This window comes from Ursus arctos, unplaced genomic scaffold (genome assembly GCF_023065955.2).
Source record: "Ursus arctos isolate Adak ecotype North America unplaced genomic scaffold, UrsArc2.0 scaffold_28, whole genome shotgun sequence".
NCBI lineage: Eukaryota > Metazoa > Chordata > Mammalia > Carnivora > Ursidae > Ursus > Ursus arctos.
The window spans coordinates 21,158,082-21,173,102 of NW_026622963.1; positions in this window are offsets into that span (position 1 = coordinate 21,158,082).

Consider the following 15,021-nt stretch of genomic DNA (forward strand, 5'->3'; position numbering starts at 1 on the left):
TTTATATAAGAATATATGAGAGTCCTAACAGTCGTTACCTTGGGAAACAGACCTGCAGTAGAAGATTTGACTTCACAGTATGTATCTTCTTTTACTTTTTTATTTATTTGTTTTTAACTGAGTACATAGATTTTTTTTTCTTTTAGTGAAAAGTTCTTTTAAGAAAAGGAAAAAAAACATGATTCTTTATGCTCCTAAGGATACATCAACACCGAATGCTTTAAAAGGCATGCTTGTACAGATGTGGGTTTGAGCTGTGTTTCTCTGTAAGGTTAATAAGGAACCATCAGCCCCTTGTTATATCTAAAATGAGGGGAAGGTTCATTAGTTGCGTATAACACCCAGTGCACCATGCAATACGTGCCCTCCTTACTAATGAATCATCGAACTTTACATCAAAAACCAGGGATGTACTGTATGGTGACTAACATAATACAATAAAAAAATATTATTAAAAAACATAAATAAATTGAGGGGAAGGGCCATCTTAAATGTATGCTGAGTGCTGATATTTCAGTCTCTGGCCCTTGGGTCTAAGTCAGTTTGTCACACACTCAGGAAGCCCTAGTAGGGGTGAAGGTGACTGATGGTGGCTATCCTTGAGAATACTCCAGAGCTCTTTTGAGTTAGTCCGTAAAGGAATACCAAACTAATGATACTTGCACGATGAGTTCCCAGCCTGTAGCTCCACCTCTTCTTCAAGGGGACACACACGGATGGGTATCCACGTGAGCACAAAGTATCATGAATCTAATGTTTGAACTAAAAATAGATACAGCAAAGAACACATATGAGTATATGCCTTGACGGGTTTTCATAAACAACATAGCTGTGGAACTAGTAACCACATCAAGAAACTGCTGGCACCCCTGTCTGGGTCCTGCCTGGATCCCCTTCCAGTCACTTTCCACTCGGAAAGGCAACTATCCTGAATTGGGACAACATAGACTAAATTTTGCCCAGTTTTGTCTTTATATAAATGGAATCATAGGGTATGCTTTTATGTCTGACTTCCTGAACATTTGGGGGGAGTTGGTTCAAATTTATTTTTTAAATGATTGCCAGATAGCTGCCTTGCAGCTATTATTAGTAAGAAAATACTTGTAACACTCCCAAATTGTCTTTGGGACTCCCAGTGTGTGAGGATGGTGAAATTGACAAACTGGTTGAGACGAAATACAGACTCAAACAGGTTATGCAGGGCCCTTGTGCAACTGGCCCCAACCTGCTTCTCCAGCCTCACCTGTTGTTTTTCCCCCACCCACTGTCTTAGCAGCACAACCTTTTGTCAAGCCCCATCTTAAATGTTGGATCTGTGAAGCCTTCCCCCACTATTCTGAACCATTGGATCTTACCTGCTTTCTACTCTCTTCACTGTGCTCTTTCCTGCATTGTAGCATTTGTCACCTTCTATTTTAATCATTAGTCAGTCTTCATGGGCCAAGCTCTTTTTACATAGTCCCTAGTGGATAGCATCATGTTTGTCCCATTAGAAGCATCCCACAGATGTTGACTAAATGGGATAGAGCCCTCTCCGAGGACTTGATGATCTCCTGGAGGAGACAGGTGTGCAGAGGCTTACCTTTAACGCTCCCTTGGTACTTCTGTGAGCCAGCCACTGTGGTAAGGGCCCTAATACCCTCACCATAATGTTGGAAGGCAGGTACTATTATAATACCTGTTTTGCAAATGAGATTAAGTAACTGGGCCAAGATCACCCAGCTGATAAAATGTCAGAGCCCAGAGAATGGATCCAGGCAGTCTGGTTCCAACATCCTCTCAACCTCTTCTCCATGATAAGTCGTGCCAGAAAGGGATATTGGGGTCAGATCATCCAGGACCTTTGGTGCTTTGCTAAAGAGTTTGGACAGCTTTATAGGCAATGGAGATCCAATGAGGTTTTTGAGTAAATGACTGGTTTCTGTTTGGAAAAAATGACTTCAGTAGCAATAGAGTGGCTAGGTGGACAAGTAGCAAGGTTGGAAAGAGTTCAGCAGAAGCCCCACTGGAGTCAAGGGCAGTGGAAATGGAAAATGGGCAGCAAGTCCTGGCCGAGTACCTGCATCTAGCTCTCTCCCTGCAGAGACCCACTACGACAAGAGTAAAGGAGCCAAAATCAGGGAGCAATAGACAGAAAGACTGACTTAGCAGACCTAAGAAAACCGAATCCTTAGCTGCAATGGAGAAAGTGGAGAAGCATCCTGGTTACCAGATGGATCTCCCTGAAGACTTAGGATATCAAGTACTACACTGTGAACCAAGGAATGGTTGATTGAAAGCCTATTCGAGAATTACTTCTAGATCCTCTGCCTGATTTCATGTCGTTAAACCATTGTGTACTCTCTGACTCAGGGACATGAAAGGCTTACTTCCCAGAGAGAGTAAAGCAGGGTCTTGGGACTGGGGAACTCCAAGCACATCTGAGGATAGGCATATTACACTGAAAATGGGATTAATTAGACACCAAATGTTGAGAACCACTGCTGTCTCCAGCCTTCTCCCCCAAGAGACCAGATGTCACTTTCCAGAGGAATCTGACCAACCCAAAGAAAAGATCTAAAGATACATTGGAGGGTTCCCCGAAGAAATTTCTCCAAGTCATCCTACTCTGAAACCCATGGTCACAAACTGCACTCATGTGCATAGACCTTCTGGTGGGCATTTAAATGCCCAACTCTTAAGTGAACAGCCAACGATCATCAAGCATCTGGGGAAAGTCTCTAAACATGGCAGAGAAGCCAAAACAAACTAGACAGATTAAGCGGGGAGGCAGTTAATCTATGAATATCCTCAGAGATAAGTGGTTGTAAAAGACAATACATTAAAAATAAACATGTATAAATTAATAATATGATAGCAGAAATGAAAAACAGAAATGTAGTCTAAATTAAGGAAATTAGAAGGTACAGCAACACGACAAAGTAATTGGAAAACAGGAGAGGTAAATTATAAGAAAATTTGAGGACCCATCCACAAGTTTCAATAACTGAATAATGGAAGTTCCAGAAAGAGAGAGAGAGAAAAAAAAGAGGACATGGAAAGAAGATAGTACTAAAGAAATTCAAGAAAACTTTCCAGAACTAAAAGACTTTGTGTCTTGAAACAATGTATGCATATATAACTGAAAAGAAAAAAAAATCTAAATTTTTCAAAGGGGAGAGAGGATCAACCTGAGACAAGTGCGATTTTTTCACTCGTGTGGCTAAAGCTACTGCTGTTCACGTAAATAAGGAAGTAGAAAGTCTTGTGAGGAAGGAAATGAGTTCGGTTTTCCCCTGAGCGACTTCAGGCACTGTCATCAGCACATGCCAATGTCCAGCAGACAGACAGAAGTCCTGTGTTGAAAGAAGGATGGTGCTGGAGAAAACACAGGAAGCAGTTGCGGAGAGATCTGATGAGAATCATGGGGCAAGGCATGATCACCCTGAGACTAGAGAGAGGAGGGAGAAAAGGCCTGTTAGAAGAAGGAAAGTGAAAGGACAAAGACAGAAGAGCAAGAAATACTCTGAGGAAACTCTGAGGTGTTAGGGCTTTGAGAAGGAAAACCCACATGGAGTTGAGTATCTCTGAGAAGAAGCCTTTGGGCACTTTGACCACTGGGTGGCTGTTGGTGAAGTCCGAGAGAGCAATTTTGGTTGGACCAAGTGTGGGAGAAACCACAAGGACAGTGTTTCAACATATTTGTGTTCTCTATACCATCTGAGCAGTGGGATTTTTTGGTGGCATCTTTGAAGTGATAGAAAGGCTGAAAAGCACACCATCCCAAGTCGACCACAATGTGAACACCATCCCCAAAGGTACTGCTCTTCTAGTCACCAAGCACCTCCTCAGGCTCTGGTCTGACCTACTGCTACTCCTCCCACCTCTTCTCACGCTGCATTCAGCAGACTTGGACAGCCCAGGTGTTGGGAAACTTGACCCAAATACTGAACTCCAACTGGTCTTGTCATTTATGCCTGTGCATAAAGTTGTCTTGCTCTATTAAAATGCCTATTTGAAAACTGTGGTTGATAAAGTGCCTTTCCTGACTGTGTTATCATAGCCCAGACTAGCAAACCAATTCTAAGTTTTTCTGATTATTCTAAGGATGATGGAGCTGAACAACACAAATCAAAGCCTTTAGAGCTAACACCATGGATCTCCTCCTAATTACAAAACTCACTAGGTTATTTTTTAAGATCTGGGAAAAACAGTGACCCCTTTCTCAATTTCCCATTGACATTGAGCTATACCAAGTAGTTTGACCCAACTGTAGGACAGTTACTTTGCACTGGGTAAAATGCATGTTTGCGTATGGCCACTTATTGCTTTGCATTTTTCCTTTTCGGAACTTTTGCTTTGTTTTCAAAGCAAATACAGTTCTTTGATATTTAGAAGAACTGAGAAATGGCACGTGATCAGGGTATGATTTCTTTCCCAGTGAGGAACTTCAGGTATTTTTAGTCTGGTTTGAGACAAGAGTCTACCTAATCGGGGCGCCTGGGTGGCTCAGTCGTTAAGCGTCTGCCTTCGGCTCAGGGTGTGATCCCAGAGTCCTGGGATCAAGCCCCACATCAAGCTACTCTGCTGAGAGCCTGCTTCTTCCTCTCCCACTCCCCCTGCCTATGTTCCCTCTCTTGTTGACTGTCTCTCTCTCTGTCAAATAAATAAATAAAATCTTTAAAAAGAAAAAAAAAGAGTCTACCTAATCACTGAAAGCCATGGAGTTTCAAACACCCATTTACAATGAACATATCTTCTAGAACCGGTGCTTGGGATTGTCCGTGGCATCCGGACAGCAGTTGTGTTTTTTAAGTTCTTTAGGCCTTCTCTCAGGCGCATTTCTCCCTTGAGTCCCATAAAATGAACACACCAGCAGCACATTTACGATTGCTTATGCCTTTTGGTTTTTTTAAGGTATTCAATAAATCGTAATAAGGACTGGCAGGTTTCCCGGAAGCTAAACTATTTTTATTTGCTAAGAAGAGAAAAGTATATTTTCTATTGCTAAATTGATGGTTGTTTTTGTTCATTTCTGAAGCCAAAACAAAAGAATAGTATAGCTTTCTCATGTAAAATAGAATTGGAACTTTGACTGTCAGTTTTCTTATAAATTGTCTTCCAAAATTCTTTCTGATTTTGCTTTTTTTGTACAATAAAGATATTTCCCTTACTCACTAGATAGTTGGCAAGTAGATCATTTTTGACGCCATGTGGCATCTTTTGCTTGAATATGGCATTTGCCCTTTTAATTGTGTGTCACTTTTGATATGTATAAGGAATGATTTGATGATTACATGGCAGGGAAGGGAAGTGGTAACTGGAAAATAAAATTAATTGGCAACAGCTTTTCTACCATATGGGTGAGTTTTATTACAAACTAATAGTAGAATCAAAGTCGCATTTGAGAGTAATCACAAATAGCCCAACTCTCTCAAAGGTCCATATGGGCAAAAAAAGAACGTCCGCACACCTTCAGGTGGGGATTTGGAAATGGATCTTGAATCATACTCTGCACTGGCATGGAGAAAGAAGAAGCCATCCTGAGCCCATCAGCAGCATTTCTTTTAATACAAGCATTGCAAAAAGTAACTTAATAGCACTGTTTATTTTGTTCTTGAATAGTCTTGTGGGAGATGGCAAAGGCCCATCTGCAGGGAAGATGTGTCATTGCAATTGTTACAGGTCACTGGTGACAAATCCACTGTGGGAGGCTAAACTCATGCCATCTGGAATAGTAATATGTGAAATAGATGAGGTCTGAACTCTCATGCCATCTATATTGTCTCCTTTGACTACACTACTTGAGCTGTGAACCAGCCGGGGAGAAAAACCACTGCAGTATCTAAAGAAAAGTGCAGTGGGACCATTCAAGAGCAGGGTCTGAGGTTCCCACCTCTATTGTGTGACTTCTAAAGTAAACCTTTTGGAAGGATTTCTTTGGTCTGGTCATGTATAGTTGACCCTTGAACAATACAGGTTTGAACTGCACAGGTCCACTTATATATGGATTTTTTTTTTTATAAATACAGTACAGTACTGCGAATGTATTTTCTCTGCCGCACAATTTTCTTAATAACCTTTTCCTTTCTCTACCTTATTTTATTATAAGAATACACAGAATACATAGAACATACAAAATATGTGTTAGCTGTTTAAGGTATCAGTAAGGCTTCTGGTCAACAGTAGGCTACTACTAGTTAAGTTTTGGGGGAACCAAAAGCTATACGTGAATTTTTCTACGGCACAGAAGTCAGCACCTTGAACCCCCACGTTTTTCAAGAGTCAACCATATAATCAGTTGAAGATATAAGTAGCAGATAACAAATATATTTTATAATATAAATGTAATTGAAAAGTTTTTCCTTTTTAATGATCAATAATTTTTATTGAAGTATAACATACATAGTTTTAACCTTTCCAATGATTTTTCTTGTCATAAATTACATATTTGCCATTTTAGTTTATTCTTTCTTGACATTTCATTTGTTTTCTCTTGAGTTGCATATGGGTTGTTAGTAATTTGTATTTACGTCTTGTAGTTATTTAGAAAATACACCTATTTTTTTAATCATGCAAATCATTATCTTTCCAGATAATTCCTTTTCTTTCCATATCTTTCTGGAAAATTCTTTTTCCATAAGCCATAAGTATAGACTCCATTCTGTGCAACATTTCATTCAGTTTCATTTCCCCGCCCCTCCAGCTCTCCGACCATTGCTAATGTCATCTGAATTCATAAGCCCCATCGCTATTCCCAGTAAATTTACATTATATATTGTCTCTAAATTTTACTTTTGCTTTTTCCATTCCTTTTTTTAATCATTATTGTATTTATCACTATTATTATATTGATCACTTAGTCTTAATTCTTCTTTCCTCTTGATTCACAGTGTGTCCAATGAGCTAATCTTAATTTTGATTCCTCTCCAGTAAAGTTTCCAGGAAGGATGACTGGGGTATGCCTCTCAGCAACCTTCCTAGTAAGACAGGTATGTTTTCTGAGACCTTGTCTATCAGAATGCGTCTTTTGGTTGCCATTCCTTTTTTGACCTAAATGACAACTCGTCTGGGAACAGTTTTTGTGTTGCAACTTTTCTTTAACTGTTGCCATTTTGCTCTATTGTTTGTTTGTTGTTGTTGTTATTTGTTATTTTTTAATTTTTTTTGTTTCAAAACGTTTATTTTTTTAAATCTTTTATTTCAATTCAATTTAGTTAACATGTACTGTATTATTCTTTTCAGGGGTAGAATTCAGTGATCCATTGTTTTCTATCCTTGGTCGTTCTGGAGGAGAAAGGTGAGACCATACTTAACTGATTACTTTTAGGTTAACTGTGATTTTTCAAATGGTGCATCCCAAATAATTTCTCGTCCTTGAAATGCAAAAATGTCCTAAGATTCTATCTAGATCTGGTTCTCTTTTGAGTCCTCTTACCTAGAACATGAGTTTTATATACCATCCCAGATGTGCTGTAAGTCATCATTTGCAGATGGAGTTTCTGCTTTTATCCCCGTACTTATCTTCCTCTCTTAGCACCTTGATCTTTGTTCTTCTGTGTACTCTGGGAGAATGTCTGAATTCTTTACTTTTTTATTCCTGATTTGATTTTCTCCAATGTCAATTCAACGCATCATCACCTCCAAAGCAGGTGTTAAATCTGTGATTATTTTTCCACTTCCTTGAAATCTTTCATCCACCTCTGCCCGTATGTCAGATCCTTGATTGTCATTTTATCTCATCCTGAGCTCCCCTTGATGACTTGTCGCCTTTATTTTGTGGAAAATGTCGTAAGACTTCAGACTTAATAAAACTTAATAATTAAGTTGCTTATTGTTAAGAACATACATCACCTAAAACTTTTTGTGCCCTTAAATAGCAAAAATAGCTATCATTTTCTCAGTACTTATTTTTACCAGATCTTATAGTAAACATTTTGTAGACTTTATATCATATAATCCTTAGGACACCCTGCAAGGGGGAATTATTATCCTCATTTCACTCATGAGGAAATTAGCATTTTAAAAGGCTATCAAAGGCATTAAAAAGCCCGAGGTCACATATCCCAAAGCTAGTAAATGGAAGTCAGAATTTGAACCCGGGGCTGTCTGGTTCCAAAGCCAGTTTTCCTAACTACCACACACTATACTATCTCCTCTATAAGTGATTCTCATAGATTTATATTTTAATCAAATATTGAAAGAAATGATGTTCTTCCTCTTTTCCTGGAGATTTTTCATTGCTCCTTTTTACCTGTATTCTATTTATTGATCTATCGCTGTTCATTCAGCCTTGTAATAAGAGATCACCGCCTACCTGGGCTTGAAGAATTATTCTAGAACTGCTTCCAGCTGCCGCTCCAGGCATCCGGAAGTTGTGAACAATCTGTAGACCAGTTACAATGTTATTTACCCTCTGGAGAGGCTGTGTAGTGCAGTAACAAGGGCACCGTGTGGAATTACAAAAAACCCAGATTGGAATCCAGCAGCTGTGCTATGTACCGGGGGGGGGGGGGGGGGGGGGGGGGGGGCAGCTCCGGCAAGTTCCTCAGCCCCTGTTACAGGTCTGTGTTACAAGGTCAGGTGCCCATTAGGAGAACTGCAGCCCGGGTACAGTACCTGCCACGAACGGTCACCCACACAGGATGCTGTTGTCATTCCGGGGCGGTATCCTGGTTGCCTGCTGGGGCTCCCCACCCCCACCCCGGCTCCCACTCCCGCCCCCATCCCCCCCCACCACGCCCCCAGGCCTGGAGGAGTCCTCCTCCCAGGATGCACCGCTGTGCTGACCCCTGGCCCAGGCTGGGCGCACTCGAGTCTCGGCTTCTGAACAGAGGAGAAAGGTGCGGGGGAAGATGAGGCTCCCAGGTCCTCCTGTTCCGGGTGTACGTGGGGCGGGCGGACCTCGCGGGTGCCACTGAGCCGGGCCCCTGTCCCAACGCAGGCGGAGGCCGTGCCCTGGCTTCCTGGTTCCGCCTAGGCCTTGTCCCGGGTCCATGTCCCCACGCAGACTGACCCCGTGTCCCTGTCCCCGCTTAGGCCTATTCAGGGCCCCTGTCCCCACTCAGGCTGAGGCCGTGTCCCTGGGTCCCTGTCCCCGCGTAGGCCTAGGCCGTTCCCTCGGAACCCATCTCCGCCCAGGCCTTGTCCCAGGTCCATTTCCCTATGCAGGCTGAAGTTGTATCCTTGTCCCCACGCAGGCCGAGGTCCTGTCCTGGCCTGAACTGTCTCCTCTTCGCTGCAACCCACAGGTACTGGGCCTTGCGAAGTCAGGCACATCCCAGGGCTAAAGTACCAAGGTGTTCCTAATCTTTGCCTTTGCCTTCCTGGGTTTTTGTGAGTGGCTGGGTTGGCTCCATCTTTTCTGGATATTAACCCCACCCAGGTGAACAGAGATCTAGCCGATTATTGCTGTTCTCTGTGGCGGGGGGCTCAGCAGGGAGCCCTAGAGACTGTTCAGAAACGGACTTGAGAGCCTAGACTTGATCCCACAAGCAGCTATGGCCTTTGTACCTCTGGCCAGGAAGCCTCTTTGAGTAGGCTTTGTTTTCGTCAGGTAGAAGTTATTATCCCTACGTTTAAAAAAATACTGAAAAAATGCCTTCACATACTCTAAAATTCAAGAAAATTTATCTAGGGCCCCAGCGTGTACTTAGACTCAGTAGTTGGACCCTCCTCCACATACTCATAGTTTGGAGACTGAAATCACCCTCTGAAATTTGATGCCTACCCCAATTTCTCTTTTATCTCATCAAAAAATGTCTTTAAATTAACTGGAATGAGAAAAAAAATCTATGTAGTAAGTTGAATTATAGAAAGGGTAAACCGATCCAATTAGGTAGTTTTGAGCCCTATAAATTGTGCTCCATCATCCGTTAATGGATCAGTAGACCGGCATTTTTTAAAGAGTCAAGATTAGAATAGAGTACGTCACAAATAGTAAGGATACATACTGTTTTGTGAAACTTGGGTTTCAGTTATATATATTTGTACGTATATTTGTGTCAGGTCATGATGTAAAAGGTATGTATGGTGGATTACATTTAAAAAATTGTGCTACTGGTTTAGACCAGGATAAATATGTTATGTACACAGGAAGTACCCTTACAGGAGTAATCACCTATCTTAATAATGATGATTGGAACTGTAGAAGAGTCAAATGGTATTTCTGTCCTAATTAACTCCGTGTTTTATATTTACTTTACATGGGATTAACATGGCATGTATCTGGGTATCTGATCATCAGTATAGGTCATTGCTGATATAAGGAATGGAAAGGCATGAGACTTGCTTCAGTATATGGGATCAGTCCCTCTGGTGGTCACCAATTATGGGAGCCACAAGCCATCATTGTTACTATGAAATTATGCATGATTTATACACACTTCTATTACACGTGTGACCATATGAGGATCTTTGCTTTACATTGTTCCTGCTGAAACCCGGTAATGAAGTTTAATAGTCCAAAATTTTTCTGGTCTGTTCTGGTTGCTATGTTACTGTCTCTGAACACTTAGGACCTTGATACAGAGCATAGCTGAGGCCAAAGGGGTATTGATTGCTACCAACAGTCAGATGGTCTTCTTTTCAGCTTTGAACAAAGATTTTTTTTAAAAGTTTAACATCCGAAGCCCTTCGTTCTTATTAGAATAATTATTTTCATATCTCGTATTTGTTTGTTGAATGGTTGGTTATTTGATTTTGATTTTCAGAATTTAAATAACGAGAAGTTTGGACCAGAGTTGTTGCAGCTAATTTCCCTGCATATGATTTATCCTCTAAAGTTTAGGCCAGACATTTAATGATAAATGGCTGGTATTCTGTTTTGCAAATGGGCCTTGCAGACAGTTTAATATGATCAAGCAAACTATTTTTATCGTAACCATACTTACTGGTGTTGAAACTGCTATGATAGGAGCTCCATAGATGTGTGGATGAATGAACATTACCAATTATTCATGTAAACATTCAGTGACACATATTATTAGTTTTTCGTAAAACGTAATTTTTATACCTGGTTTCTTTAAAGAGAAACTAATATTTGGCAGGTGTGTCTCTGTTATGAGACATCTGTTGTGTAAGTGAACAGAAATCATCCTCTCTTGTTGAACACTTTCAGACAGCACCCAATAGTGTGACAAGTTATGTGACATCTGAATTTTGAATTCAAAACCAGCCTAATGTAAAAGAGGTACAAAAAAAAGGGGGGGGGATGATTTTTCCTGATGCGAGGTCTCAGGAGAAGGCAGGGAAGGACACTTTATAATCAACGTGGTGTGTGGTATTTTGCTCATAAACCCTTTAGTGTCTTCTGAAGTGTTAGACCCCAGCACCCGCGGTGTAGCCCAGCGGACCTGTGGACAGTCTCCCACAGAGGGAGGACAGAAGGCTGCTGACATTCAGGGAACGTGCTTGTCTTTCCAGCCTTAGCCAAGGCTCGAGCCTCTAAGTAGGTAGAAAGCAGGGACCATTGCTGCCTTGTTCACTGTGATTTCCCTATTTTCAGGCACATAGGAGGTGCTCAATAAGTAATTGTTGAAGGAATGAAAATACCATGGAAGGAGGAAGAACAGCAGCAGAAGGTACATATAGCTTGAAACATAGGGGGAAGGAGTGTCATCAGAGCCTTAACTCAGATTAATTGAGGGTCTCCTCCTCTGAACCTAGTAGTGTTACTGGGCTATTTGGGCTTACAGGGTGTTTAGAGCCTAGTGGAGGCAAGGCATATACCTGCCTGTGTGTGTATGTACGCATGCATACATGCACACACACACTGATCGAGTTGTCTTACGGAAGTATTTTGCGCTATATGGGTAAAGACTGCGACTGCATGTAACATGGGGCTAATGGGGTGTTTCAGATAAGTATAAAGTCTCAAGGAAGAGAAAGGGTGATTCAAGTTGATTTGAGAGGCAGAATTTCCCAGAGGAAACGGTTGGGTCTTGGATGAGGAGGGATCACAGGTAGGGCATGAGCAAAGGTCAGAGCGAACATAGCCACTGGCTCAGACCCGGGGCTCACTGTACTGGGGTACGGTGAAGAGCAAAAAGTGGGATAGGCTAGGTGGGGATCACATTTTGGAGGGGAGTTTAGGAAATAGGCAGTAGAAGCTTAGGTTAGCATAAAGAAGCCATAAATTCTGGCAAGGACGTAATTTGATAAAGGCTATGTTTTAAGATTACTTGGAAGCCACGTACAGGAGGACAGCTCTACCTCAGGGACCGAAAAGGAAAAGGGAAACAGCCCCCCAATTTGGGATCTCAATACCATACTTAGCTGCCCTGGGATGTTCTCTGGTTACTGTGGGTGCTTTGGTGGCACAAAACCAACTATGAGGGGAAATATATTTGGTTTAGAACTCCACCAGAGGGAATCTGGAAATGACCAAAGAGTGACCGAGCCAATCCCATAGCCATGATCCCACAGGTGGTCAACACTCTTACCCTCAAGCCTGGGCTGTATTTCTAGTGCCCCATGGAATAACCGGTCTTTTATTAAGCAGGCAGATGGAAGAGTGTCTTGTTCTTGGGAATGAGTCTTTTTTTTTTTTTTTAAAGATTTTTTTTTTTTTTTATTTGACAGAGATAGAGACAGCCAGCGAGAGAGGGAACACAGCAGGGGGAGTGGGAGAGGAAGAAATAGGCTCATAGCGGAGGAGCCTGATGTGGGGCTCGATCCCGTAATGCCGGGATCATGCCCTGAGCCGAAGGCAGACGCTTTAACCGCTGTGCCACCCAGGCGCCCCCTTGGGAATGAGTCTTAGCTGGCTGACTTCATGAAACTTAGTTTGGCTTTAAAAAAAAAAAAATCATACCCAAGAATTCACAAGCTGAAGAGAGGTGCCCATTCTTGGGTGTCTCAGGTTAGCCAAGCAGATCTTCTCCTGATTCCTTGTTGGCAGGTGGTGTGTAGGGTATGGGATGGGGGGAGAATAGAGTAAAAGTGTAAAGATAGACGGTAATCTCCTTGCAGTCAGGGACATGGTTCTCCCCCTTTGTACATCGGGCACCCTGTATAGTACCCGTATTGAATGAATGGTGGCTGGATGGGTAAAGGGCATTTTGTTTCCCATCATCTTGTATTGACAGCCCAGGCATTTACTGAGACATTCACTTCCCTCTTCACTCCCATCACTTCCTACCTGTGTAAGTGCCAATGCAGCTTATACAAGTCTAGTCAAAGCACATGGCATATTTAGTCTGATGCCCAACACGATGCTGGAGAAAGGGAGCACAGATCTTAAAGTTGCCACGTTCTACCTTCACAGACTGAGGACGCTCATGGGATTCATTGTTCTGGGGTTGAAAACTTTACCCGCCCACTTCTGTTTGCTTCCTCATGCCATATTGTGCAGTCTTAGCTCCTCATTTAAAATCCATGGCTATGCTTACATGCATGTAGGATATGAAATAGTAAATGTCTGAGAGCCCATCTCCTCTGTGGTCCCAATGTGTACCTATGCAGAGTGTATAAATATACCATACCACATGCACATATGTGGATATCCCTCTGTCCTCTGTACAGCAGGTCTGTATGAGTACATGTCTCTATCGGTTTGGGCAATCATGCTATATTTTTATTCTTGAGATTCTCAGATCCTTCAAAAGATATGATGTGCCTGGCACATAGTATGAACCCAATAAATAGTTGATGAATGAATTAATGAATAATATGTTCAGAGAGTGGTAATGGGTGCTACTTAGAGAATTTTACTCAAGATTTAATGGGAGAAATGAAGCCTATATGCATGAAACCAAGCCTATATGCATGAAACTAGGTCTCTTACAAAGCAACAGAGGCATAAAGCTCTAGATGAAATAAATTAGTAATAGTAATTATAATTATCATCATAGCTAGTGTTCACAGAGGGCTTCTTATAGGCCAGGTACTCTCCTAAACACTTTCATGTATGTTAACTCATTTAATGTTTCTACAACTCTGAGACATTGGTTTTATTTTCTTCATTTTGCATGTGAGAATCCTGAAGGATGGAGAGGTTAGGTGAATTGCCTGGAGTCACAGGGCTGATAAGCATAAGATCACATAGTTAGCACAGAGTGGGACAAGGGTTTAGCAACAGAACTTCCTGAAAGAGGCGAGTTGAGATGTGGCCTCCCCCATCACCCTCAGCCACACCCGTGGCCAGGAGCTGTAAGCACGGCCTTCTGGCCATCCCTCAGTGTGGGCTGTGGACCAAGAGGCTGTTGGGAGTCAGCTCCCACGACAGTGTGTGATCTGGCTTGTATACTGCTCCATGGTATGGCCTTCCCAGAGTACGTGCCAGATGGTTTCTAAACACGTTTTTCTTCAAGTACTCAGTATGAGAGAGACCTAAGTCTTAGAGGGAAAAATCTCCCCCTCTCCCAACAAACTCAAAGTACCACCGGCCATCTGCATGACACCCAGTACCCACTTGGAAGTTTCTAGAAAGCCCAGTGAATTACCTTTGAAAAAAGTAACCATCTGTTGTGGTAGGTAGGAAGAGACACAATCATAAATGTCCCCTCTTAGCATTGAGCGTGGCCCAAGTTTTGTTCTATCTCCTGAGGATTCAGCAGGGAACAAGGCAGATGAAAATGCCAGCCCTCAGAGCGCCGACATTCTAATTCAGGAGACAGGTCATGAACGAGTCAATAAGTAAGAGGTTGCATGTGTCAGAGCATGAGGAGCAGCCCTCAAGTACCGATGTATGAGAACCGTTGGTTCTGATGATCTGTTCTTCACTTTTCTCACTTTCTTTCAAATTATCTGCCAGGGAACCTTGTAACACTGGGCCAGGGAGAGTGTGGAACCTGGTGGGTGGGAGTAAAGATAGTGCATTCAGGTCCTATGCGGGCATACCTGTGTTACTGCGCTTGACTTTACTGTGTTTCGCAGACAATGCATTTTTTTATAAACGGAAAATTTGTGGCAACCTTGTGTCGGGCCGTCAAGCAAGTCTATTGGTACCATTTTCCCAACAGCATTTGCTCACTTTGTGTCTCTGTCACATTTTGGTGATTCTTGCAATATTTCAGATTTTTTTTTAAGATTTTATTTATT